The sequence below is a fragment of the Elaeis guineensis genome, chromosome 7, assembly GCF_000442705.2.
Source record: "Elaeis guineensis isolate ETL-2024a chromosome 7, EG11, whole genome shotgun sequence".
Classification (NCBI taxonomy): domain Eukaryota; kingdom Viridiplantae; phylum Streptophyta; class Magnoliopsida; order Arecales; family Arecaceae; genus Elaeis; species Elaeis guineensis.
In genome coordinates, this window is record NC_025999.2 from 89926189 (window position 1) to 89953908 (window position 27720).

The 27720-nt window shown below is 34.9% G+C and overlaps 1 pseudogene; it reads left to right on the plus strand.

Annotated features, from left to right (window-relative positions):
* The first annotated feature begins 1709 nt into the window (after positions 1–1709).
* Positions 1710–27567, plus strand: LOC140859358 (uncharacterized; annotated as a pseudogene).
* The last annotated feature ends 153 nt before the right edge of the window (positions 27568–27720 follow it).

The window sequence follows — 27720 nt, forward strand, 5'->3', positions numbered from 1 at the left end:
CTCTCTAAAGTCTTTCTCTCTCTAGAATTGGATTCGTTCTCTCTCCACTTTCTCTCTCTACTATCTCTCTCTAAAAAAAAATTCTCTCTCCAAGAAGTCCTATGAATCCCCTATTAGGCTATCTTCTCCACTCCTAGGGACCTATGATCTTAAATCGGTTTAGAGCCGAAGGGAGAGATATATTGGATTGATCATCAAATCGGTCATTTCTTTATATTATATAATTTTATTAAATATATGAAATAAAATTTATTGATGATTTGATATTTTAAATAGGACTGTCCGATTCTTTTAAGGAAGATTAAAAAGGTCCAGGACGATCGAGGTAAGTGAATTTTATGCTCCTTATTTATTTTTAAATGATCATGCTTTTATGTAAAGAATTGCTATTGATAAAATCATAATTTTTCATAAAATAAGGATCGGCATATGTGATATGAAAAAAGCATGTTTTGTTATGAGCATTGATTTCATGAATATGTCTTATGAAAATAGCATGATTATGAAGCATGAATTTCATGGTTTTTCCATCTATGTATATGTATGTTTTAAGAAAAAGATAAAATGATTTCAAAGGCTCTCAGATAGCTATGAATGAATCCCTTCGGGAAGGTCGACATCCGGAGCTAGCATCCACACGAAACATGGTCCTGCCAGCGGGTATAAAGTTGGCACATGAATTAAGAACTCTGTCGATTAAGAAACATGGCCCTGTCACGGGTATAATAGTGACCTTAGCACGAATGTCTGTGAGCAGTATTTTTAAACATGACATGAATACATGATGAAAATGATTTACGATTCATAATTGTGAAATATACATGATTTATGCATGCATGATGAGCTTATAACTTATTTTATTATATGCTCTATGAAATATTTATTTTTACAATAATTGTTATTTGCTAAATGATGCATTATCATAGAAAACTTATGCTTGATCCGGTAAGGAAGCGGAAGTCTACTTACTGAGCTGGTGTAGCTCATATTCTTTTTGTTTTCTTTTTTATGTACAGAGAAATAAGGCTAGGACTGAAGGAAAGGGAATCCAGGCTTCGGGATCAGCAAAGCAAGCTTGAAAATTTTGCTCTAGGAATTCAGTTTATGTTTATGGATTGTAATCATTATGAATTTTAAGACTTGGATTATTTCATCTTTGGATTTAGATGCTCTGAACCAGTTTTGGTTTAATTAAATATTTGAATTGAACTTTATTATTACATTTATTTGTGATACACCTGTTATTATATTTAAGAAGATGAATTTTGGCTTCGTGTTATCGTGGGTCCATCCCTTGGTAGCATGGCCGTGTTATGTCTCGGATTTGGGGCGTGACATTTTATGGTATCAGAGCGATAGGTTTAATCAAGGGTAGAACTTAAAACGTAACAGTGGGTAGTTAGATTACGCATAGTTAGACTCTGACTTAAATTATTAACTGTACTGCAACTCTGTTATAAAATAACGTAATAATGTTGGTATTTGAATAGGAAGCGATGAGCGATAGGGAGGGCAAGACCTTGGCAAATATGGCTGCTAGGACAAGAGGATCAAGAGGAGCAAGATTGACGTCATGGGGAGCTGACAATCAACCAGTTGAGCGGGATCCTGATGCACCGGCCACACAGGCGAACATTGCTGGTGTATGTCAAGTGGTGGCTCAGCTTATCCAGCAGCAGGCACAGACTGCTCCTCGATCGACATTATCTATGGAGTCATACTACGAGAGATTCAGAAGGCTCAACCCACCTCTATTTGAGGGTGGATTTGATCCTATGACTGCAGAGATATGGATTCGAGAGATGGAAAAGATGTTTGATGCCCTGCAATACCCTGAGAATGTGAAGGTCCGATTAGCCGTTCCTATGTTAAAAGAAAATGCCGAGTTTTGGTGGACTGCAATAAAAGCTGCCTATGGGAACAATGATGATCAGCTCGCTTGGGAAGAATTCAAAGAGATATTTTATGATCAGTACTTTTCGGGGATAATGAGATTGGTAAAAGAAAATGAGTTTCTAGCCTTAAAGCAAAAGGATGATATGACGGTGTTAGAATATGCTAACAAATTTAATGAGCTAGGTCGCTTCTGTCCCCAGCTTATGGAATTCGAAAAAAGTAAAGCTAATAGATTCGAACAAAGTCTAAGATATGGAATTCGATCCCGTCTGTCTTCTCATATTTTCAATAGCTACAAGGACGTACTGGAGCGAGCTTTGAAAGTGGAGTCTGAATTGAAAAGAGCAGATCTAAAAAGAGGAGATAAGAAGAGACCGAGATCAGCAGAAAATCTAAAAGATCAGCAGAAAAATTTCAAAAATAATAACTCTGATAAGAAGAAAGAATCTTCATCCTGCTCTTATTGTGAAAAAAATCACAATGGACCTTGTCTCAAGAAGATTGGAGCATGCTTTTTATATGGTGAGAAAGGACATATGGCTCATGATTGCCCAAATAAGAAAAGAGATGACTCTAGACCTAACAAACCAGTTGATCAAAAATAAAAAGGAAACGCACGAGTGTTTACTTTAAACCAGCAGGAGGCCAATGCAAATGATCAAGTGGTGACAGGTATTATCCCAGTCAATTCTATTTATGCTCGTGTGTTATTCGATTCTGACTCTTCACACTCTTTTATATCTCTCAAGTTTGCTACTTCTTTGAATTGTGTGCCTAAAAAACTAAATGAACCATTATATATTAGCACACCTTTTAAAAATATTGTTGTTGCTAACATTATTTTCAAGAATTGCATAATCTAAATAGAAGAAAAAGAATTAGCAGCAGATTTGATTCAGCTAAATATGTATGATTTTGACGTTATTCTTGGGATGAACTGGTTATCTTCATACCATGCATATATTGATTGTTTTGAAAAAAGAGTGGTATTTCAAATTCTGGATGAACCGCAATTCTTCTTTCAAAGCGAAGTTCATAATACGGAACCCAAACAGTCTTTGGGTATTATCTCAATCATGAACGCAAGAAAAGCTTTCAGGAAAGGATGCAAAGTATTTTTGGCCCATGTAATAGACGTTGAGAAGGAAAAGATAAAGTTGGATGATATCCCAATTGTCAAAGAATTTTCTGATATTTTTTCAGATGAACTACTCGGATTGCCCCCAGAGCGTGAGGTTGAATTTAAAATTAATATCACCCCAGGAACCGGACCTATTTCGAAACCTCCTTATCGGATGGCTCTCGTAGAATTACGAGAATTAAAGGATCAACTGCAAGAACTTTTGAATAAAAAGTTTGTCCGACCAAGTACATCACCTTGGGGAGCTCCTGTGTTATTTGTGAAAAAGAAAGATGGGAGCATGCGTTTATGCATTGACTATCGAGAGTTGAACAAGGTAACCATAAAGAATAAATATCCTCTTCCTCGAATAGATGACTTATTTGATCAACTTCAGGGTGCTCAAGTTTTCTCCAAAATTGACTTACGATCAGGCTATCATCAACCAAAAATTAGAGATGAAGATGTACTTAAGACTGCATTTAGAATCAGGTATGGCCATTATGAATTTTTAGTAATGCCTTTTGGACTAACCAATGCACCGACTGCTTTTATGGATATGATGAATAGGATTTTCAAGCCGTATCTGGATCAATTCATTGTTATTTTTATTGATGATATCCTAGTGTATTCTAAAAATATTGAGGAACATGAGAGACATTTGAGGATCGTGTTTCAGATCTTGAGAAAAGAGAAGCTCTTCGCCAAGCTTAGCAAGTGTGAATTCTGGTTGGATAGTGTTATCTTCCTCGTCCATGTAATATCTAAAGAAGGAATCTCAGTCGATCCAAAGAAGATAGAAGCCATGGTGAATTGGCCTCATCTGACTACTGTGACGGAAGTTAGAAGCTTTTTAGGCTTGGTTGGTTATTATAGAAGATTCATCGAGGAATTTTCTCAAATTGCAATTTCTCTGACTCGCTTAACTCAGAAACGAATAAAATTTGAATGGAGCAGTGAATGTGAGCAGAGTTTTCAAGATCTGAAGCAACGATTGATATCTGCCCCAGTTCTTACTTTACCATCTAATAAGGGAGAATTTGTCATTTATAGTGATGCTTCCAAGAAGGGATTAGATTGTGTGTTGATGCAGAACGATAAGGTCATAGCTTATGCTTCTCGACAACTAAAAGCCTATGAGCAGAATTATCCGACCCATGATTTGGAGTTAGCAGCTATTATTTTTGCTTTAAAGATTTGGCGACACTATTTATATGGAGAATCATGTGAAATCTTTACTGATCATAAAAGCTTGAAATACTTATTTACTCAAAAAGAGCTGAATATGAGGCAAAGAAGGTGGCTTGAACTATTAAAAGATTATGATCTAAATATTAAATATCACCCTGGAAAAGCCAATGTGGTGGCAGATGTACTTAGTAGGAAGTCTTCAGCGAATGTGATGACTCTGCTATCCTTTCAGCAATAAATTCTGAGGGATCTTGAAGATTTACAAATTGAAGTGACTTGTACTGATATTAAGAATATGTTAGCAAATTTAATGGTACAACCAGCATTGATCGAACAGATAAAAGCGGCCCAACAAAGTGATATTCATTTATGTCAGTTTAAGAAGGACATGGAGAAAGGGCTACGAACTGAGTTTAGGCTACATACAGATGGAACTCTTTATTTTGAGAACATATTATGTATACCAGGAGATCCTGAACTAAAAAAAAAAAATTGGAAGAAGCCCATAAATCCCGTTTCTCCTTTCATCCCGGTAGTACAAAGATGTATAGAGATTTAAAACAACTCTTCTGGTGGAATGGAATGAAGCAGGAGATAGCTCGATTTGTATCTCAATGCTTGGTATGCCAACAAGTGAAAGCTGAACATCAAAGACCTGCTGGTCTGCTAAGACTATTAGAGATACCAGAATGAAATTGGGAGCATATCACGATGGATTTCGTTACTGGACTTCCAAGGACAACAAGAAAAAATGATGCAGTGTGGGTGATTGTTGATCGGCTTACTAAATCAGCTCACTTTCTACCTTTTCGAGTTGGCACTCCACTTGATAAGTTAGCCCAGATGTATATTGATGGAATTGTACGCCTGCACGGTGTTCCAATAAGTATTGTATCTGATCGAGATCCACGATTTGTGTCTAGATTTTGAAAAAGTTTTCAAGATGCTTTGGGAACAGAATTGAGGCTTAGTACTGCATTCCATCCCCAGACCGATGGCCAATCTGAAAGGACAATCCAAACTCTTGAGGATATGTTAAGAGCTTGTGCTTTTGACTTCGGAGGATATTGGGATAATCATGTAACATTGATTGAATTTGCATATAACAACAGTTTTCATTCTAGTATCCGGATGGCACCCTATGAAGCCCTATATGGAAGAAAGTGTAGATCCCCTCTGTATTGGGATGAAATAGGTGAAAAAAAATTATTAGGTCCTGAGTTAGTTCAAGATGCTAGAGACAAAATTTATCTAATCAAGAGAAGACTCAAGACAGCACAGGATAGACAGAAGAGTTGGGCAGATAGAAAAAGAAGAGAATTAGAATTTCAGGTCGGTGATCATATTTTTCTAAAAGTATCACCTACTAAGGGTGTCATGAGATTTGGGAGACAAGGCAAGCGGAGTCTGCGATATATTGGACCTTTTGAAATTTTAAATCGAGTAGGAGATGTTGCTTACGAACTAGCCTTACCATCAGATTTATCCAAAGTGCACAATGTCTTTCATGTTTCACTACTGAGAAAGTTTGTACCTGATCCAAATAGTGTGATAAAGTATGAGCCATTGTAAGTTCATGAAGATCTAATCTATGAAGAATTTCTCCTCCGAATTATTGATCAAAAAGAGCAAGTTCTAAGACGGCGTATCATTCCATACGTAAAGATTCATTGGAGTAATCATGAAGAGAGAGAGGCCACTTGGGAGCTTGAAGACGATATGAAGACGAGATATCCACACTTATTTATAAATGAAGGTATATTAAATTTTGAGGATGAAATTTTTTTTAAGGAGGGTAGAATGTGATAACTCGTTCCATTAAGCCCAGTAAAAAAAAAAAAAACAGAAACAGGGAGGAAGACTCCCGATTGGAGTCTTCCTCTTCCCCAATTCTGATCAAGAATCGGAGTCCTAAGGCCATTAAAAGATCCTAGGATGAGCTCTATAAGAACCCCCCTCCTCTCCTCTAAGAGTAGATCCATCAGCCACCGACGATCGTCAGAGTTTTTCTCTGATTTTCTCGATTGAAGCTGCGGCCCCTCGACTCGTGCTCGCCGCGATTTCACACCGGTGGGGGTCATCGGAGGTTGTGGTAAGACCTCCTTCCTCTTCCTCTCTCCTCTCCCTTTTTTTTCCGTGCTTGTGGGCACGATTGCCGACGACAGGTGTCGTCGGATTTTGTCGGAAAAGAAAACCCCTATCCGGCCTCTTCTTTTTTCTGATTTTCGGGCACCGACGGTCACCACCGACCGTCGGTTCTAGCCCCTCCGAACTCGGGGGAAGGTCGCCCTTGCCGCCGGCCACCGCTGGGCAAGGTGCGACCGTGAACGGCCGGTTTAAGGAACGGGGACCTCTAGGTCCCCTGTTCCGGCCAAAGAAGGCCACGGGAAAAAAAAAAAGAAAAGAAAAGGAGAAGGAAAAAGAAAAGAAAAAGAAAAGAAAAAGAAAAGAAAAGGAAAAAGAAAAGGAAAAGAAAAGGAAAAAGAAAAAAAAGAAAAAAGAAAAGAAAAAAAAGAAAAAGAAAAGAAAAAAAAATATAATAATAATAATAATCATATAATAATAAAAAAGAAAAGAAAAGAAGAAAAAGAAAATAAAAGAAAAATATATATTTATAATAATAAAAATAATAATAATAATACACATAAAAGGAAGTTTCTCTCATCCCTCTCTAAAATCTTTCTCTCTCTAGAATTGGATCGTTCTCTCTCTACTTTCTCTCTCTAAAAAAAATTCTCTCTTCAAGAAGTCCTATGAATCCCCTATTAGGCTATCTTCTCCACTCCTAAGGACCTATGACTTTAAATCGATTTAGAGCCGCAAGGAGAGATATATTGGACTGATCATCAAATCGGTCATTTCTTTATATTATGTAATTTTATTAAATATATGAAATAAAATTTATTGATGATTTAATATTTTAAATAGGACTGTCCGATTCTTTTAAGGAAGATTAAAAAGGTCCAGGACGATCGAGGTAAGTGGATTTTGTGCTCCTTATTTATTTTTAAATGATCATGCTTTTATGTAAAGAATTGCTATTGATAAAATCATAATTTTTCATAAAATAAGGATCGGCATATGTGATATGAAAAAAATATGTTTTGTTATGAGTATTGATTTCATAAATATGTCTTATAAAAATAGCATGATTATGAAGCATGAATTTCATGATTTTTCCATCTATGTATATGTATGTTTTAAGAAAAAGATAAAATGATTTCAAAGGCTCTCAGATAGCTATGAATGAATCCCTTCGGGAAGGTCGACATCTGGAGCTAGTATCCACACGAAACATGGCCCTGCCAGCGGGTATAAAGTTGGCACATGAATTAAGAACTCTGTCGATTAAGAAATATGGCCATATCACGGGTATAATAGTGACCTTAGCACGAATGTCTGTGAGCAGTGTTTTTAAACATGACATGAATACATGATGAAAATGATTTACGATTCATAATTGTGAAATATACATGATTTATGCATGCATGATGAGCTTATAACTTGTTTTATTATATACTCTATAAAATATTTATTTTTACAATAATTGTTATTTGCTAAATGATGCATTATCATAGAAAACTTATGCTTGATCCGGTAAGGAAGCGGAAGTCTACTTACTGAGCTGGTGTAGCTCATATTCTTTTTATTTTTTTTTTATGTACAGAGAAATAAGGCTAGGACTGAAGGAAAGAGAATCCAGGCTTGGGGATCAGCAAAGCAAGCTTGGAAATTTTGCTCTAGGAATTCAGTTTATGTTTATGGATTGTAATCATTATGAATTTTAAGACTTGGATTATTTCATCTTTGGATTTAGATGCTCTGAACCTGTTTTGGTTTAATTAAATATTTGAATTGAACTTGATTATTACATTTATTTATGATACACCTGTTATTATATTTAAGAAGATGAATTTTGGCTTCGTGTTATCGTGGGTCCATCCCTTGGTAGCATGGTTGTGTTATGTCCCGGATTTGAGGCGTGACATATATTGTTGCCTCCCTATGCATTTTACCCAGGTAACAATTTATTACAATTTTAGAAGCCTAAACTCAAGGTTTTCTCAAAAATTTTTCAATGTAGTTTTCATGCCTTGGGACGCTCTTGTTTGTTGATGCTGGTAGTGGGTCCCCTATGATTCTTACAGGAATCTATGCCTCAATATACAACCAAAAAATTCCACCATCTGGTTTTGTACGTTTTCTTACCTTATTCTCGAAAGGCCACATAAAAGCAGTACGCAATTCCATATAATTTATATTGTGGCTAAAAGATAGGATTCGTGCTACGCCCATCGCATTAATTCCACCATGGTGTGTGATAACAAATCAAGCAGCATTTCGCCAACCTGATACCGGATGGACATGCATCCAAAGTACAATTATTTTTTTTCACCGAGTACAAAACACAATTAAAAAAATCATAAAAGATTCGACATGGGATATATATACTTACTTTGCACTCCTCTTTTGTATACGGCGGATACCTCTAAAAGGTGTGATGGTCATATGATCTGATTTTTAATAGAGACATATGATGGTTCATAAAACAATATATTTAGTTCCATATTAATTATATATTATATAAATTTTAAATATTTATATAGATTTAAAAAAAATTAAAAAATAATTTTTAAATAATTTTTTTAGATAAGATACTAACTTGTTACACAATCATCACAACTAGCTGGACCTGAACACAATGATTCCTATAATATAAGTGCATTTGCCAAAATAGTTATAAAATTGCCTTCAATCAAGGCCTGATGGGATTGATTAGATCCACAATTTCGCCGGCCATCAACCAAGTCACCTAAAGCCTTGGCCGCCATTTGCAAGTGGAAATGTATCATAATTTTCTGCAACTGGAACTCTCTCTCTCTCTTTCTCTCTCTCTGTAGAACACCTGTATGGGACCCATGAAGTAGACTTGACATAACGTAGAACGGCCAGGGGGGGCTTCCCTAGAATTTAATCACGTTGCTGTGTCATGCATTTCAAACCATGCAGTGATCGTCAAATTCTTTTTGTATGCTTTCCAGGGTAAAACTTTATCCAATCATAGAGATGGTATAACCAGTCAATGCTTCGTAACTTTTAAGAGCATCTGTTTGCCTTGCTGTGGCCCATATCATTATCCATCTCGAGGAGAAGTTTTGTGAATTGTTTCCATCCGTTGCATTCTTCCATTCTATTCAATCTGTCGGATGATTTTGTTTTTCTCCCTTTGTTTAATCTAATTTCCAGAGCACTTGCCTCCAGATTTTAAGAATAGCTAAGTGCTAAACAACCACAAGTTTCCCTCGCTATCCAAAAGTGGTATCAAACTATATGATGTAAGCTTAGAGCTATGCACTTCAACACATTATTATATTTTCTTCAAATTCTCTACCGTAAATTGAGACGACATATTATTGACAAGAAAACGGTCAAGATTACTACAATGGATATTTCTTACCTTTGACCAAGAGAAAAAGGATATTTAGGCTGACTAGGTGGCCTATTTGCCGTGAATGAGATACTTGTCGAGGCAAAATTTCGAGTATGGATTTTTTTTCTTTGGCACAATGACGTGTTTTTTTTTTTTTTTTTCTTGGGAGGGGGGGCGCGGCGGGGCGGGTTATTCTTGCTTTGTGGGCAGTGGATAGAGAGTATTTCCCGTTGTTCCATGCAAATAGTCAAAGTTAATCTTTTAAAATTTTCTTTTCTTTGTTTCTCAGCATTCCATTGTAGAAGTGTAGCGTAGATCTGCTTAAATAGAGGGCTTTGATGACAAGAGCATGACTGAAGATTATCCCAATTCCCAGTGGTGACAACGATGATAGATTGGGATGGGATCCATCTTCTGGATTGACCGTCAAGGTATTTGATTTTTATAAATTATTTTTATCTAAATCTCAACCAAATCATAATATCGTTTGGGTTTGGAGGATGCGTGTTCATCCCATAATTGCTTTATTATGTAAAAAGTAGCTTGGTATCGGCTTCCATGTAGAGATATTTTACATCAGTGATACCGAGCCATTGTGACTTGCGAGTTGATGTTGTCGAGTCTATTCTTCATATCATACTTTGACGAAGAATGGTGGCATGGGTATGGAGGCTGGCACCACTTCAAGATTCATCGTCCTTCTCTTTTTTATCATTTGATGAGTTTCTATGAAATATTAAAGAATGATCTTCCTCCAGTGATATAAAATCTGAAGCGATTTTGATCTGTTACATTATTTATCATGTTTAATTAGCTAGAAATGAGCATATATTTCAAAGTGAGAGGTAAAGTGTGTAGTTGTTTTTATTAAAAGCTTCCACTCATGCTCATAAATTTATCTAGAATTTTGCCTCAAAGATTCCAATGATAGTAGAGGCCTCCTCTGGCTCTTTCTAAGTAAGCTGTGCACATTCATCAGTTAATTTTCTTGAAAGTCATTATTTCTTTCTCAAGATTAATTTTGATAGTAGTATTTAAGAAAAAAATATTTTTAATGGATTATAATTTATTAACAGAAATGCTAGTGGTGTTTTGGTAGCTACCGGTCATATTATGATATTTGAGAGGAGGGGTTGATTTATGCTCCGAGGATATCCCGTATTAATTTGAGGGGAGATTCTCTGGTAGTTATTGGGTGGTTATCAAATCTGCCAATCTACTAAAATCAGATTGCATCCCTTTCTACACGATTGCTGGTGTTTGATGAGTATATTATTTTCTATTAAATTTTTTTATATATATAAAAAAAATTAATAGTGTAGTTGATTAGATGGTGCCTCAGCTAATCATAGTAGCACTACACTACGTGATTTTTCAACCGTTTCTTTTCTATCATTATTATTTGTTAACTGCCACGAATATATTTATTTTTATATAATTTAATTTATTTAAAAAAAATAATCACTGTTGGCGAACTTCCTCAACAATACGGGGATTTAACCTTATAATACTTAAATGCTTGGGATGGTTAGGCATATTAATTGGACCTCTAACCAGGCCTTTCAGGCTGTGCTGCCAGCTACTCTAGTGGCAAGTGGCTGCCCATCTAGGCGCCACTGAAATTTAAGACGTTGTGAGCGACGATCACTTGCCAACGAGGTATCCATTTTGAAAATAGCCGTTGGGGCACCGCATCTATTTTAAATAGATGACGCGAGAACTACGCAGGTCAGACATTCGAGGAAGTCACTACCTCGCAGTTGAACCACTTTCCGAATAAAAGAGCGTTGCAGCTGTTTGGCTACAGTTGCTTCCTCTTATTTTTTTTGGGATGAATATAAATAGATGAATCAACACAAGCGAGAAGAGCAAGGATTAGGGAAGACCCTTAAAATTTCATGAATTTCGTCATGAGAAAAAAAAAATATTCATAAATTAGAAAAAACACATTGTTAAATACGTAGGTATCAACACAACTTTAAATCAATCAAGCCACTAAGAAACATTTTCTACCCAATAATATGCCATTGAGGGTCTATTTAGATATCCTGCAGGATTGGACTAAAAATTCCAAAAGAATCAGATTTGATTCATCCAATATATATGTGCTCGATTATGTACATATATTGTATCTAACATTATAGAATATGAGATCTCTTCTAGTCCATTCTTATAGAATGGAAAAAAAAAAAATAGCGAAGTCTTTTTTTTTCCTCTATATGGGTGCCAATCTACTCTGAAAAATTTTTATGAATATCATGAAATGGGTCTTAACGGATCTGTATTCTTATGAATCATATGGATTTGCACAAGAATATTCCAAATTGACCCTTAGGAGTTCTAAATCAACCCAAAAACTATACAAAAACTTTCCGATAATAGAAACTCAATAATTTGACCAAACTAGGTTTTTTTTGGGTAAATACATGAAAATTTAATTGCAGTACTCAACCAATAGTGCTAAAGCCTATGAAAGAACTGCGAACCACAGAAAAAAAGTGGCAATCCAACAAAACCCATACAGTGTAATTGGATCTGTAACACCCCGGCCCAGAATCAGCCACAGCCCACATAAAAAAAAAAAAAAAGAGAAAACAGAGGAATCGGGAGGAAGAAGACTCCCGTTGAGAGTCTTCTTCCCACCGTGAAAAGGAGAGAGGAATCCGAGTAAAAATCGGATTCCTCCTCTATAAAACCCCCTTTCCCCTCCCTTTAGGTCTTTATCACGGGATTTTGAGAGATTTTTAAGAAATTGAGGGATTTTTTTTCAAGAGGATCCGCGGGTTCTTAGATGGAAAAGAAAAAAGATTGCCGGAGTTCTTCTCGGCTGCCGGAGCTCGAGGTGAGCCCCTCCCCTTCTTCCTCTCCCTCTTCCCTTTCTCCTCTGGCCCAAAGCCTCGCCGCCGGCCACCGTCTTCGTCGGAAAATCCATGAACAAGAAATCTCCTGTTTTCCGATCTCTTTTTGATTCTCGCCGGCCGAACCTTGCCACCGGCCGTTCATTGTCCATCACCGTCGTTGCCGGATCTCCGATCAAGCCACCGGAGCCCGAGCCACCGCGAGGGGGGACCTCACGGTCCTCCCCTGTTTCAGCCAAGGGAGGCCGCGGGAAGAAAAGAAGAAGGAAGAAGAAGAAGAAAAGAAAAGAAAAGAAAAAGGAAAAAGAAAAGAAAAAAAAAGGAAAAAGAGAAAGAGAAAATAAAAATAAAAATAAAAATAAAAATAAAATAAAAAGAAGAAGAAGAGAGAAAAATCTTTCCTCTCTCCTCTCTCTACTTTCTCTCTCTAGTTTCTCTCTCTAGATTCTCTCTCTATTTTCTCTCTCTAGATCTTTCTCTCTTTTTGTGAATTTTATCTCTCTAGAATCTTTCTACTCTCTCTCTGATTACATCACAAACCCTAGGATAAATTTGAAATAAAAATAAGATGATCTGAGGTTGCTCCGAAATTCGTGCGGTAGATCTGATCCCAGTCCGATCCTATTCGAAATTGTAACACTTGATTCATATTGAGTCACCATGATAGAACCTCTGATGATCTCGACCATGATTGCCTCATCGAAAGGATACGAAGATTCTCTCTCCACTTTCTCTCTCTACTTTCTCTCTCTAGAATTTTCTCTCTCTTCATGAATTTTCTCTCTCTAAAAGTCTTATGGATCAGTGGAGGATCCAGATACTTAGATAAATCCTAATTTTGATTAATCCTAAGAGAGATCCTCGATTTGTGTATTAGGATCAATTATCGGTAATTTTCTCCATATATGTGATTTTTATATTGATCAGGGTTATGAAGAGATGATTGTCTGCATATGATATCGAGTGAAATATTTTGTTAAAGAAATTCATAAATCAAAGAAGAACATCAATTTCTGTGTTTGGATCAGTCACCGGTAAAGGTAAGAATCTCTGTACATGATCACTATTATATATATGCTATTTTACTGTTGGTCTTGCATTATTGGTTTTGCATTATCGGATTTGAGATCGATGAATTTATTATATCTGAGATACTGTTATTTGATTTTGAGCATGAGTATGTTATATCAATATATATGTATCAGAGATTTATAGCATGATTATATGGATATGACATATCTGAGTTGATCATAATGCAAGTCGGAATTGATTTGATGAAATCAATACATAATGATTAAATGAAAAGAAAGAGATATATGGTATGGACTAACCTTGTCATGTGGAACAGCCGGCCAGGAGCTTATGCCTGGGACAGCCCGCAAGGAGCTTATGCCTGGGACAGCCCCCACTGGCTTACAGGTGGATCAGCCGGTCAGGAGCTCATGTCTGGGACAGCCCGCCAGGAGCTTATGCCTGGGACAGCCTCTCACGGGCTTTGGTACGTGGGACAGCCGGCCAGGAGCTCATCCTGGGACAGTCTTGAAAGACTTTTAAAATGGATTCGATCCGGATGATGACTGAGGTATAGACTTGGATAGTCCAGAGCCAGAAGGAAACTGTTAAAAATCATGTGATTGTGAAAGAAGAAATGAAAGATAAGACATGAAATAATTGTTGAACAAAAGTGTTTTACCTGTTAACATATGATGATGCATCTATTTTGACAAGACAGAAAATTTATGAATGTTTGCATTATTCTGGACATTGAACATGAGATTTTATATTTTATTGCTTATCCTTATTTTCAGACTATATTACTATATCAGTGTGATATGGGAATTCTTACTGGGCTGTAAAGCTCACACCCCTTCATCTTTCTTTTTCTTCTCAGAGTTACAGGATGACTTAGATTGGCTATGGCTTGGATTTACGGGTGAGGAGAAGGATAAATGGAGTATCATAGTATCTGATCAAAAAATTGGAAAAAATTTAAATTGTAATTATGCAAGATTTTATGAATTATTATTGAAATTAAATATTATGGTTGATGAGATTGTAATGATTTAATTTAGCCTTGCATATTCTTTAGGGCTTGCTCTAAGGAGTGTGCGGCCATCACGTATCCGACCCGGGTGTTGGGTTCGGGTCGTGACAGAATGGTATCAGAGCATAGATTATGATCGTTAGAGATTATGATATAAGTGATTAGAATATTACAGAGTGATATTAGAGCTTAGATTATGATCATTGGAGATTACGATATAAATGATTAGGATGTGATAGAATAATATCAAAGCTTAGGTTTAAGATCATTAGAGATTATGAAGAGACATTAAAACTTTATGTAAGATTAGTAGGATGTGACAGAGTGGCATTTGAGCTTAGAGCTTAGGTTATGTTTATTCGAAGACAATGATACAAGTGATTAGGATATGACAGAACAGTACTAGAGCCCAAGTTTAAGGTCACTAGGGATTGTCATATAAGTGATATCAAAACTTTGGGATTATAATCACTAGAGTATGATTGATAATATCAGAGTTTAAGATTTTGATCATTAAAGGTATGATAGAATGATATTAGAGTTTAGGTTATGATCACTAAAAAATATGATTTAAGTGGTATTTGAGTTTAAGGTTATAATTATTCAGAATTGTAATTCTAGTGATATCTGAACTTAGGTTATGATCATGAGGAATATGATAGATATAAAAGAGATGATTCAATATTTAGATTTTGAATCAATAGATATTAAGATGAAATCTATGCATAAGTGGCATATGTTATCTATAATAAAATTGACGAGTTATATCTTGGATTTCAATTAGTAGGGTGGCCTGAATATAAGAAGAGTTGACCTTAGAATGAAGTGGGAGGTATTGATATGTAATGTTGAGTATACTCGCTGATTTTGGAATGCTAAACTTATATGGAAGGAAATTATGATAACTTTTCTGATTTTGATGTTAATTATTTGAGCATTATAAATTTTTGGACTTATCAAGAGAAAATTAATTAGGGTATGGTCTAAGAAGAAATTTCATCATATGAGAGAGAAATATTTTTGAGCATTGAACCTATAGGAGAATCATATATGAAATTCAATCTTAGATGAAAAATATACTTGAATTTTATTATGAGAATATGAGATACACATTTTGGTAAAATCTTTGGTTACTCAAAATATCATATTCTGAATATGATTCCTTGATCTTTCAAGTTGTATTGAATTTAAAGTCAAAAGCTTACTCTTCTAAGTGGTTCAAAAGTATTTTGATATTATTGTTAAATTAAAAAAGAAAATTTATTGTGTCAGAGAATGATATACAGGTTATGATGAAATCTTTTAATAATTCATATTACTATCTTTGGATTAGATTTTTTTGGTGATTATTGAAGATGGTGAAGTGTATTAATTATTCAAGTCAAAGTTCAAATTTTTAAATTAAATTGAGACATCTTGCTAATGTTAAATTTTGAATGACTTATACAAGGGATAAGATTTTGTATAGATTTATTGATTAATATTAAGGGTTGTGATGAAGGAAGTTCTATAAGAAATAATCAAGTTGATTCTACTTAAGGATGCTGGCTTGAGTTCTTCTAGTTTGTCAAGTTAGAATTAATTCTTTTAAAAAGGAAGATTGATTTAGAAATTATCTAAATGATTGTAAGATAAATCTAAGGTTAACTCCAACTGATTCTAGATATGTTGGATTCTTGAAGAGTGATGAAACTTATGCAATGATTTCAAACATAGAAAGTGGATCAAGATTTAATTTTTATATGCTATACTCAAAGGTAGTAAAGATAAAGAAACTTAAAATTTTGCCCTAAGTCTTATATGAAATTTGAAGGTTGGATCTATTCTGAATTGATCTAACATATAAAGATATTTTTATCTTTGATATAATTATATAAATTGATAAATTAAGATCAAAGTGTGCAGCAAAAGCATGGTGGGTTAAATTGATTAGAAATATTAATTCTTTGATTCTGAAGATATTATGGAATACATTAGTTGTTAATAAAGAATAATTTTTAATCTGATCATAGTCGGATAATTTTTGTTAGTAGGTTGCTTCATTGTAGATAATGCCAAGAAATCTTAGATATCTCAAGTTTATTAACAGCTTGATAGTTCTGATATTAGTTCAAACTTAGAATGTCCTGACATAGATCTCATATTTTTTTTAAAATCTAATATTGTTAGTTGAACTGATATAGAAGATTGAGATTTTTCTTAAGATGAGAGTCTACATATAAAATTTATTGAAAGATCAAGTGAAAAAAAAAAGAAATCGATGATTGTGAAGAGCGCCCGATATTTGACCTTTATTTATTTTCTATCAAGGGTAGTCTGAGATAATTATGAATTTCGAGTGAAATGTATTAGACAAATAACGGTGGTATATTAATACAAGTCCAAAATGTTACAGTTCTTCAAAAAGTTGAGAAATCAATAAGAAGGGATGAGTTTGAGATTTCAAATAATTTTTGTTATAACAAGATCATAAGAAATAAAAGACATTATTGTAAGCTTGAGAATGATATGAAGAATGTATACTTTGAAATATGTCTCAACAACATAACTTAATTTCGAGGACGAAATTATTTGAAGGGGGGAGAATGTAACACCCCGGCCCAGAATCAGCCACAGCCCACATAAAAAAAAAAAAAGAGAAAACAGAGGAATCGGGAGGAAGAAGACTCCCGTTGAGAGTCTTCTTCCCACCGTGAAAAGGAGAGAGGAATCCGAGTAAAAACCGGATTCCTCCTCTATAAAACTCCCTTTCCCCTCCCTTTAGGTCTTTATCACGGGATTTTGAGAGATTTTTAAGAAATTGAGGGATTTTTTTTCAAGAGGATCCGCGGGTTCTTAGATGGAAAAGAAAAAAGATTGCCGGAGTTCTTCTCGGCTGCCGGAGCTCGAGGTGAGCCCCTCCCCTTCTTCCTCTCCCTCTTCCCTTTCTCCTCTGGCCCAAAGCCTCGCCGCCGGCCACCGTCTTCGCCGAAAAATCCATGAACAAGAAATCTCCTGTTTTCCGATCTCTTTTTGATTCTCGCCGGCCGAACCTTGCCACCGGTCGTTCATTGTCCATCGCCGTCGTTGCCTGATCTTCGGTCAAGCCACCGGAGCCCGAGCCACCGCGAGGGGGGACCTCACGGTCCTCCCCTGTTTCAGCCAAGGGAGGTTGCGGGAAGAAAAGAAGAAGGAAGAAGAAGAAGAAAAGAAAAGAAAAGAAAAAGGAAAAGAAAAGAAAAAAAAGAAAAAGAGAAAGAGAAAATAAAAATAAAAATAAAAATAAAATAAAAAGAAGAAGAAGAGAGAAAAATCTTTCCTCTCTCCTCTCTCTACTTTCTCTCTCTAGTTTCTCTCTCTATTTTCTCTCTCTAGATCTTTCTCTCTTTTTGTGAATTTTATCTCTCTAGAATCTTTCTACTCTCTCTCTGATTACATCACAAACCCTAGGATAAATTTGAAATAAAAATAAGATGATCTGAGGTTGCTCCGAAATTCGTGCGGTAGATCTGATCCCAGTCCGATCCTATTCGAAATTGTAACACTTGATTCATATTGAGTCACCATGATAGGACCTCTGATGATCTCGACCATGATTGCCTCATCGAAAGGATACAAAGATTCTCTCTCCACTTTCTCTCTCCACTTTCTCTCTCTAGAATTTTCTCTCTCTTCATGAATTTTCTCTCTCTAAAAGTCTTATGGATCAGTGGAGGATCCAGATACTTAGATAAATCCTAATTTTGATTAATCCTAAGAGAGATCCTCGATTTGTGTATTAGGATCAATTATCGGTAATTTTCTCCATATATGTGATTTTTATATTGATCAAGGTTATGAAGAGATGATTGTCTGCATATGATATCGAGTGGAATATTTTGTTAAAGAAATTCATAAATCAAAGAAGAACATCGATTTCTGTGTTTGGATCAGTCACCGGTAAAGGTAAGAATCTCTGTACATGATCACTATTATATATATGCTATTTTACTGTTGGTCTTGCATTATTGGTTTTGCATTATCGGATTTGAGATCGATGAATTTATTATATCTGAGATACTGTTATTTGATTTTGAGCATGAGTATGTTATGTCAATATATATGTATCAGAGATTTATAGCATGATTATATGGATATGACATATCTGAGTTGATCATAATGCAAGTCGGAATTGATTTGATGAAATCAATACATAATGATTAAATGAAAAGAAAGAGATATATGGTATGGACTAACCTTGTCATGTGGAACAGCCGGCCAGGAGCTTATGCCCGGGACAGCCCGCCAGGAGCTTATGCCTGGGACAGCCCCCACTGGCTTACAGGTGGATCAGCCGGCCAGGAGCTCATGCCTGGGACAGCCCGCCAGGAGCTTATGCCTGGGACAGCCTCTCACGGGCTTTGGTACGTGGGACAGCCGGCCAGGAGCTCATCCTGGGACAGTCTTGAAAGACTTTTAAAATGGATTCGATCCGGATGATGACTGAGGTATAGACTTGGATAGTCCAGAGCCAGAAGAAAACTGTTAAAAATCATGTGATTGTGAAAGAAGAAATGAAAGATAAGACATGAAATAATTGTTGAACAAAAGTGTTTTACCTGTTAACATATGATGATGCATCTATTTTGACAAGACAGAAAATTTATGAATGTTTGCATTATTCTGGACATTGAACATGAGATTTTATATTTTATTGCTTATCCTTATTTTCAGACTATATTACTATATCAGTGTGATATGGGAATTCTTACTGGGCTGTAAAGCTCACACCCCTTCATCTTTCTTTTTCTTCTCAGAGTTACAGGATGACTTAGATTGGCTATGGCTTGGATTTACGGGTGAGGAGAAGGATAAATAGAGTGTCATAGTATCTGATCAGAAAATTAGAAAAAATTTAAATTGTAATTATGCAAGATTTTATGAATTATTATTGAAATTAAATATTATGGTTGATGAGATTGTAATGATTTAATTTGGCCTTGCATATTCTTTAGGGCTTGCTCTAAGGAGTGTGCGGCCATCACGTATCTGACCCGGGTGTTGGGTTCGGGTCATGACAGAATGGTATCAGAGCATAGGTTATGATCGTTAGAGATTATGATATAAGTGATTAGAATATTACAGAGTGATATTAGAGCTTAGATTATGATCATTGGAGATTACGATATAAATGATTAGGATGTGATAGAATAATATCAAAGCTTAGGTTTAAGATCATTAGAGATTATGAAGAGACATTAAAACTTTATGTAAGATTAGTAGGATGTGACAGAGTGGCATTTGAGCTTAGAGCTTAGGTTATGTTTATTCGAAGACAATGATACAAGTGATTAGGATATGACAGAACAGTACTAGAGCCCAAGTTTAAGGTCACTAGGGATTGTCATATAAGTGATATCAAAACTTTGGGATTATAATCACTAGAGTATGATTGATAATATCAGAGTTTAAGATTTTGATCATTAAAGGTATGATAGAATGATATTAGAGTTTAGGTTATGATCACTAGAAAATATGATTTAAGTGGTATTTGAGTTTAAGGTTATAATTATTCAGAATTATAATTCTAGTGATATCTGAACTTAGGTTATGATCATGAGGAATATGATAGATATAAAAGAGATGATTCAATATTTAGATTTCGAATCAATAGATATTAAGATGAAATCTATGCATAAGTGGCATATGTTATCTATAATAAAATTGACGAGTTATATCTTGGATTTCAATTAGTAGGGTGGCCTGAATATAAGAAGAGTTGACCTTAGAATGAAGTGGGAGGTATTGATATGTAATGTTGAGTATACTCGCTGATTTTGGAATGCTAAACTTATATGGAAGAAAATTATGATAACTTTTCTGATTTTGATGTTAATTATTTGAGCATTATAAATTTTTGGACTTATCAAGAGAAAATTAATTAGGGTATGGTCTAAGAAGAAATTTCATCATATGAGAGAGAAATATTTTTGAGCATTGAACCTATAGGAGAGTCATATATGAAATTCAATCTTAGATGAAAAATATACTTGAATTTTATTATGAGAATATGAGATACACATTTTGGTGAAATCTTTGGTTACTCAAAATATCATATTCTGAATATGATTCCTTGATCTTTCAAGTTGTATTGAATTTAAAGTCAAAAGCTTACTCTTCTAAGTGGTTCAAAAGTATTTTGATATTATTGTTAAATTAAAGAAGAAAATTTATTGTGTCAGAGAATGATATACAGGTTATGATGAAATCTTTTAATAATTCATATTACTATCTTTGGATTAGATTTTTTTGGTGATTATTGAAGATGGTGAAGTGTATTAATTATTCAAGTCAAAGTTCAAATTTTTAAATTAAATTGAGACATCTTGCTAATGTTAAATTTTGAATGACTTATACAAGGGACAAGATTTTGTATAGATTTATTGATTAATATTAAGGGTTGTGATGAAGGAAGTTCTATAAGAAATAATCAAGTTGATTCTACTTAAGGATGCTGGCTTGAGTTCTTCTAGTTTGTCAAGTTAGAATTAATTCTTTTAAAAAGGAAGATTGATTTAGAAATTATCTAAATGATTGTAAGATAAATCTAAGGTTAACTCCAACTGATTCTAGATATGTTGGATTCTTGAAGAGTGATGAAACTTATGCAATGATTTCAAACATAGAAAGTGGATCAAGATTTAATTTTTATATGCTATACTCAAAGATAGTAAAGATAAAGAAACTTAAAATTTTGCCCTAAGTCTTATATGAAATTTGAAGGTTGGATCTATTCTGGATTGATCTAACATATAAAGATATTTTTATCTTTGATATAATTATATAAATTGATAAATTAAGATCAAAGTGTGCAGCAAAAGCATGGTGGGTTAAATTGATTAGAAATATTAATTCTTTGATTCTGAAGATATTATGGAATACATTAGTTGTTAATAAAGAATAATTTTTAATCTGATCATAGTCGGATAATTTTTGTTAGTAGGTTGCTTCATTGTAGATAATGCCAAGAAATCTTAGATATCTCAAGTTTATTAACAGCTTGATAGTTCTGATATTAGTTCAAACTTAGAATGTCCTGACATAGATCTCATTTTTTTTTTAAAATCTAATATTGTTAGTCGAACTGATATAGAAGATTGAGATTTTTCTTAAGATGAGAGTCTACATATAAAATTTATTGAAAGATCAAGTGAAAAAAAAAAGAAATCGATGATTGTGAAGAGCGCCCGATGTTTGACCTTTATTTATTTTCTATCAAGGGTAGTCTGAGGTAATTATGAATTTCGAGTGAAATGTATTAGACAAATAACGGTGGTATATTAATACAAGTCCAAAATGTTATAGTTCTTCAAAAAGTTGAGAAATCAATAAGAAGGGATGAGTTTGAGATTTCAAATAATTTTTGTTATAACAAGATCATAAGAAATAAAAGACATTATTGTAAGCTTGAGAATGATATGAAGAATGTATACTTTGAAATATGTCTCAACAACATAACTTAATTTCGAGGATGAAATTATTTGAAGGGGGGAGAATGTAACACCCCGGCCCAGAATCAGCCACAGCCCACATAAAAAAAAAAAAGAAAAAACAGAGGAATCGGGAGGAAGAAGACTCCCGTTGAGAGTCTTCTTCCCACCGTGAAAAGGAGAGAGGAATTCGAGTAAAAATCGGATTCCTCCTCTATAAAACCCCCTTTCCCCTCCCTTTAGGTCTTTATCACGGGATTTTGAGAGATTTTTAAGAAATTGAGGGATTTTTTTTCAAGAGGATCCGCGGGTTCTTAGATGGAAAAGAAAAAAGATTGCCGGAGTTCTTCTCGGCTGCCGGAGCTCGAGGTGAGCCCCTCCCCTTCTTCCTCTCCCTCTTCCCTTTCTCCTCTGGCCCAAAGCCTCGCCGCCGGCCACCGTCTTCGCCGGAAAATCCATGAACAAGAAATCCCCTATTTTCCGTTCTCTTTTTGATTCTCGCCGGCCGAACCTTGCCACCGGCCATTCATTGCCCATCGCCGTCGTTGCCAGATCTCCGGTCAAGCCACTGGAGCCCGAGCCACCGCGAGGGGGGACCTCACGGTCCTCCCCTGTTTCAGCCAAGGGAGGCCGCGGGAAGAGAAGAAGAAGAAGAAAAGAAAAGAAAAGAAAAAGGAAAAAAAAAAGAAAAAAAAAAAGGAAAAAGAGAAAGAGAAAATAAAAATAAAAATAAAAATAAAATAAAAAGAAGAAGAGAGAAAAATCTTTCCTCTCTCCTCTCTCTACTTTCTCTCTCTTGTTTCTCTCTCTAGATTCTCTCTCTATTTTCTCTCTCTAGATCTTTCTCTCTTTTTGTGAATTTTATCTCTCTAGAATCTTTCTACTCTCTCTCTGATTACATCACAAACCCTAGGATAAATTTGAAATAAAAATAAGATGATCTGAGGTTGCTCCGAAATTCATGCGGTAGATCTGATCCCAGTCCGATCCTATTCGAAATTGTAACACTTGATTCATATTGAGTCACCATGATAGGACCTCTGATGATCTCGACCATGATTGCCTCATCGAAAAGATACGAAGATTCTCTCTCCACTTTCTCTCTCTACTTTCTCTCTCTAGAATTTTCTCTCTCTTCATGAATTTTCTCTCTCTAAAAGTCTTATGGATCAGTGGAGGATCCAGATACTTAGATAAATCCTAATTTTGATTAATCCTAAGAGAGATCCTCGATTTGTGTATTAGGATCAATTATCGATAATTTTCTCCATATATGTGATTTTTATATTGATTAGGGTTATGAAGAGATGATTGTCTGCATATGATATCGAGTGGAATATTTTGTTAAAGAAATTCATAAATCAAAGAAGAACATCGATTTCTGTGTTTGGATCAGTCACCGGTAAAGGTAAGAATCTCTGTACATGATCACTATTATATATATGCTATTTTACTGTTGGTCTTGCATTATTGATTTTGCATTATCGGATTTGAGATCGATGAATTTATTATATCTGAGATACTGTTATTTGATTTTGAGCATGAGTATGTTATGTCAATATATATGTATCAGAGATTTATAGCATGATTATATGGATATGACATATCTGAGTTGATCATAATGCAAGTCGGAATTGATTTGATGAAATCAATACATAATGATTAAATGAAAAGAAAGAGATATATGGTATGGACTAACCTTGTCATGTGGAACAGCCGGCCAGGAGCTTATGCCTGGGACAGCCCGCCAGGAGCTTATGCCTGGGACAGCCCGCACTGGCTTACAGGTGGATCAGCCGGCCAGGAGCTCATGCCTGGGACAGTCCGCCAGGAGCTTATGCCTGGGACAGCCTCTCACGGGCTTTGGTACGTGGGACAGCCGGCCAGGAGCTCATCCTGGGACAGTCTTGAAAGACTTTTAAAATGGATTCGATCCGAATGATGACTGAGGTATAGACTTGGATAGTCCAGAGCCAGAAGGAAACTGTTAAAAATCATGTGATTGTGAAAGAAGAAATGAAAGATAAGACATGAAATAATTGTTGAACAAAAGTGTTTTACCTGTTAACATATGATGATGCATCTATTTTGACAAGACAGAAAATTTATGAATGTTTGCATTATTCTGGACATTGAACATGAGATTTTATATTTTATTGCTTATCCTTATTTTCAGACTATATTACTATATCAGTGTGATATGGAAATTCTTACTGGGCTGTAAAGTTCACACCCCTTCATCTTTTTTTTTCTTCTCAGAGTTACAGGATGACTTAGATTGGCTATGGCTTGGATTTACGGGTGAGGAGAAGGATAAATAAAGTGTCATAATATCTGATCAGAAAATTGGAAAAAATTTAAATTGTAATTATGCAAGATTTTATGAATTATTATTGAAATTAAATATTATGGTTGATGAGATTGTAATGATTTAATTTGGCCTTGTATATTCTTTAGGGCTTGCTCTAAGGAGTGTGCGGCCATCACGTATCCGACCCGGGTGTTGGGTTCGGGTCGTGACAGGATCAATCTAAACCCATATAGTATAATTTGACCAATCTAGTTAAACTCATAATATAAAACTTGTAGGACTTGAAGTTAGCTTTGAAACAAGTAACGTCTCATATCAAATGGATATGTATAACTCATATAATGGACATGTATCTCATGTTACAACTTTGGAAAATAGCTTATGCAAAAGACCCAAAAATTAATAAAAATCCTAATTACAACAGGAACCTTGATTTGCAGCAGTCCCTTCTCCTTGAAAAGAAGTCATCCTTGAGTCTCGAGCTTGAGACTTTAAAGTTTAAACAGACTCTAAAATCCAGTCTCACTAAAAATAAAATGTTACAGTAATGAAATAAGAATTCTACTTAACTGCATACTACATCTTAGTCATTGCCATGATCACAAGGGTTGATGAAAGTATATTAATGCATCTCGACTACATACAACTTCTATTAATCATTCTTTTAAACTATCAGGGAGAATACACCACTCACTCCAAGCTTTATCCCTTCACATGTTCTGCATGGTAAAATTTCTCATTGAAAGGCAAAAGTTGCTCGCTCACATGTGAGCTCTTCGTGAAGAACATTGCAAAGGAACCTTCACACTTGCATTGCATAACTGAAGATCTCGGTGAGCTTCTTGATTTCTCTTCTATCATCTTTATAAATTTCTTCAACTTGAGAGGCTTCAACCTGATTAGATGCACTAGAACGGACCTTGTAATTCACATGATTGTTTTCTAACATGTTGATGATCATTTGGTGGAAATTGGGGTTGCCATGCATATTTCTTCCTCTTTCTTTTTATTCATGATAAAAACTTCATCAATCATTGATCCAACAATTAATTCTATGATCCATCTTTATAAAAGACATAACATTCCTTCCTTTTTTAATATTTCAAAATTGCCCTTCTTCAATATCGCCTTAATTAGTTGTCTTGATAATAGAAAACAAGAAGTCATATCCACAACAAAATACAAGATTTTCTTGAAATATTTGTTGCCTATAGGAAAATAACTTTTGCAACAATTTATGAACTTAAGCTTACTATCCTCTTTGAATACTGATGTACCTGTAAGGATTTGCATATGGCCCCACCATCAAGTTTAACTTGCTGACCATATATTGCGATACAAAATTTTTGAAATATCTTATGTTGAGGATCATATTATAGAACTGATCTTTTGATGCACATATCGTTTGAAATATCTAAAATCACCTCTCTCCAATTAGAATGATTCCTTGCAAGGAAGTTTAAGATCATAAAAAGCACACTAATTGTGTACCACCAGTGTTACCGGGTCTAAGAGGCCTATATTGCTCCAAACGATTAGCTAAGTCATCAACGACATGTTGGAGTTGCACAAACTCCTCATGACACACAGCGCATGAGCCAACATGGTGGTTTTGTCTCCTCTTCTTCCCCTTTCATTGGTGTTGATAGTCTCTAATACTAGAGAATGCAAACGAGAAGAGTAGGGGAATAAGATAAGACCATAATCTTATGGAATCCACTATGAAAAGAAATTTTGTTCATAAATTAGAGAAAATATATTATTAAATCGGCAGGTATGGCTTTTTCTATATAAAACTATTTAAACAGCTTCTAAACCAACTAGTGTTTTCCTAGTAATATCGTACCGCTCACAACTTTAAAATTAACCCAAAAACCGCATAATAACTTTTTTAGAATAACATAATCTTTAATTCTATTTTGAAAATTTAAGCTAACTTTTGACACTCTTACATGTGTGGCTTCTAAGGAAGGAGTATTGTTACATCATAAATCAACATGCATGTATAAATCATGTTAGGACTTACAAATTAAGATTCTTGATTCAAAAAATTTAAAATTTAATAAAAATCTCAATTTTGGTGGAAATATTAATGAAAAAACTAGAACAAACTATCCACTTGAATTTAAATTTAAAAGTAGCTATCCACTTAAGTTTTAAGTAAAAGCAGCTATTCATTTGAAACATAACTTAAAAATAACTATCCAAATAGAGGTGAAATGATCCAATTGCCCTTGCAGTTATAAAGCAATACTACACTATTATAAAGTAATACTATATACTATTATAAAATTATACTGCACTATTGTAAAGCAATACTGTATTGTTGTAAAGTAATACTATAATAAAGAAATACTACACTATATATGATAATATAATACTACCTTATATATTGTAAAGGAATACTATATTAGTATAATATAATAAAGCAATACTGGGTTATTATAAAAGAATACTACACTAATTAATATAATATAATACTACTTTATTGCAAAGAAATACTACACTAATATAATATAATAAAGCAATATTGCATTATTATAAAGTAATATTATACTAATATAATGTAATAAAATATTATTGTAAAAGAATACTACACTATGATAATATAATACTGTAGTATTTTAAATGATATAAGGATATAAGAAATATTTTATCTAAAATGGGTAGCTACTTTTAACTTATGTTTCAAATGGATAGCTACTTTTAATTGAAACTCAAGTGAATATTTATTTTTACGTTAAAAAGATAGTTGAAGATTTATTTTTAATTCTTTAAATATTATTTATATTATTAATAAAATAATTTAAATTCAATAAATTTGATTAGATGAGTGCCGTTCTTTTAGTTTGGTTTGCATCGGATCCGTGACATACCAATATGTAGCCTAAATCATTTGCCCTGCACACCAATACAACTGGGCTCGTCCCATATGGCACGTGGCATTCACGGGGCCACGCCCCACGTATGACCGGAATCCACTACATGGACGGCTGTCGGCAATCCCAAGGGTGAATGGAAATAAGAAGTGCGATCCATCATATTCTTGATAAGATGGTTCAATCACAGAGCGAGCATCATCTCCCTTCCTTGGCCATCACACCTTTATCCCATTATCCCAGGCTTTATTTATGTCATGCAGGTGATGCCATGCAACTTTGTGGGGACCCTTCCTACAGAGGAAGTCCAGAGAAACAGTTTGCTTGAAAGCCTTGCCTCCCAGAATCTGATAAGAGGACTGGTGGGTCTTAAGAGTGTTGGAAGCTAGCCTTTCTACCCTGAGAGCCAGATGAATGGGGAGATGATGGGTGGTGGGGTGGGGGGTGAACGTGGCGTAAAGACCGAAGTTGGTCCACCTCCAATTAAAACCCTCACCTCAACTCGATCCAGAGTGAAGGTGACCGCACTTGTGATCCCCTTG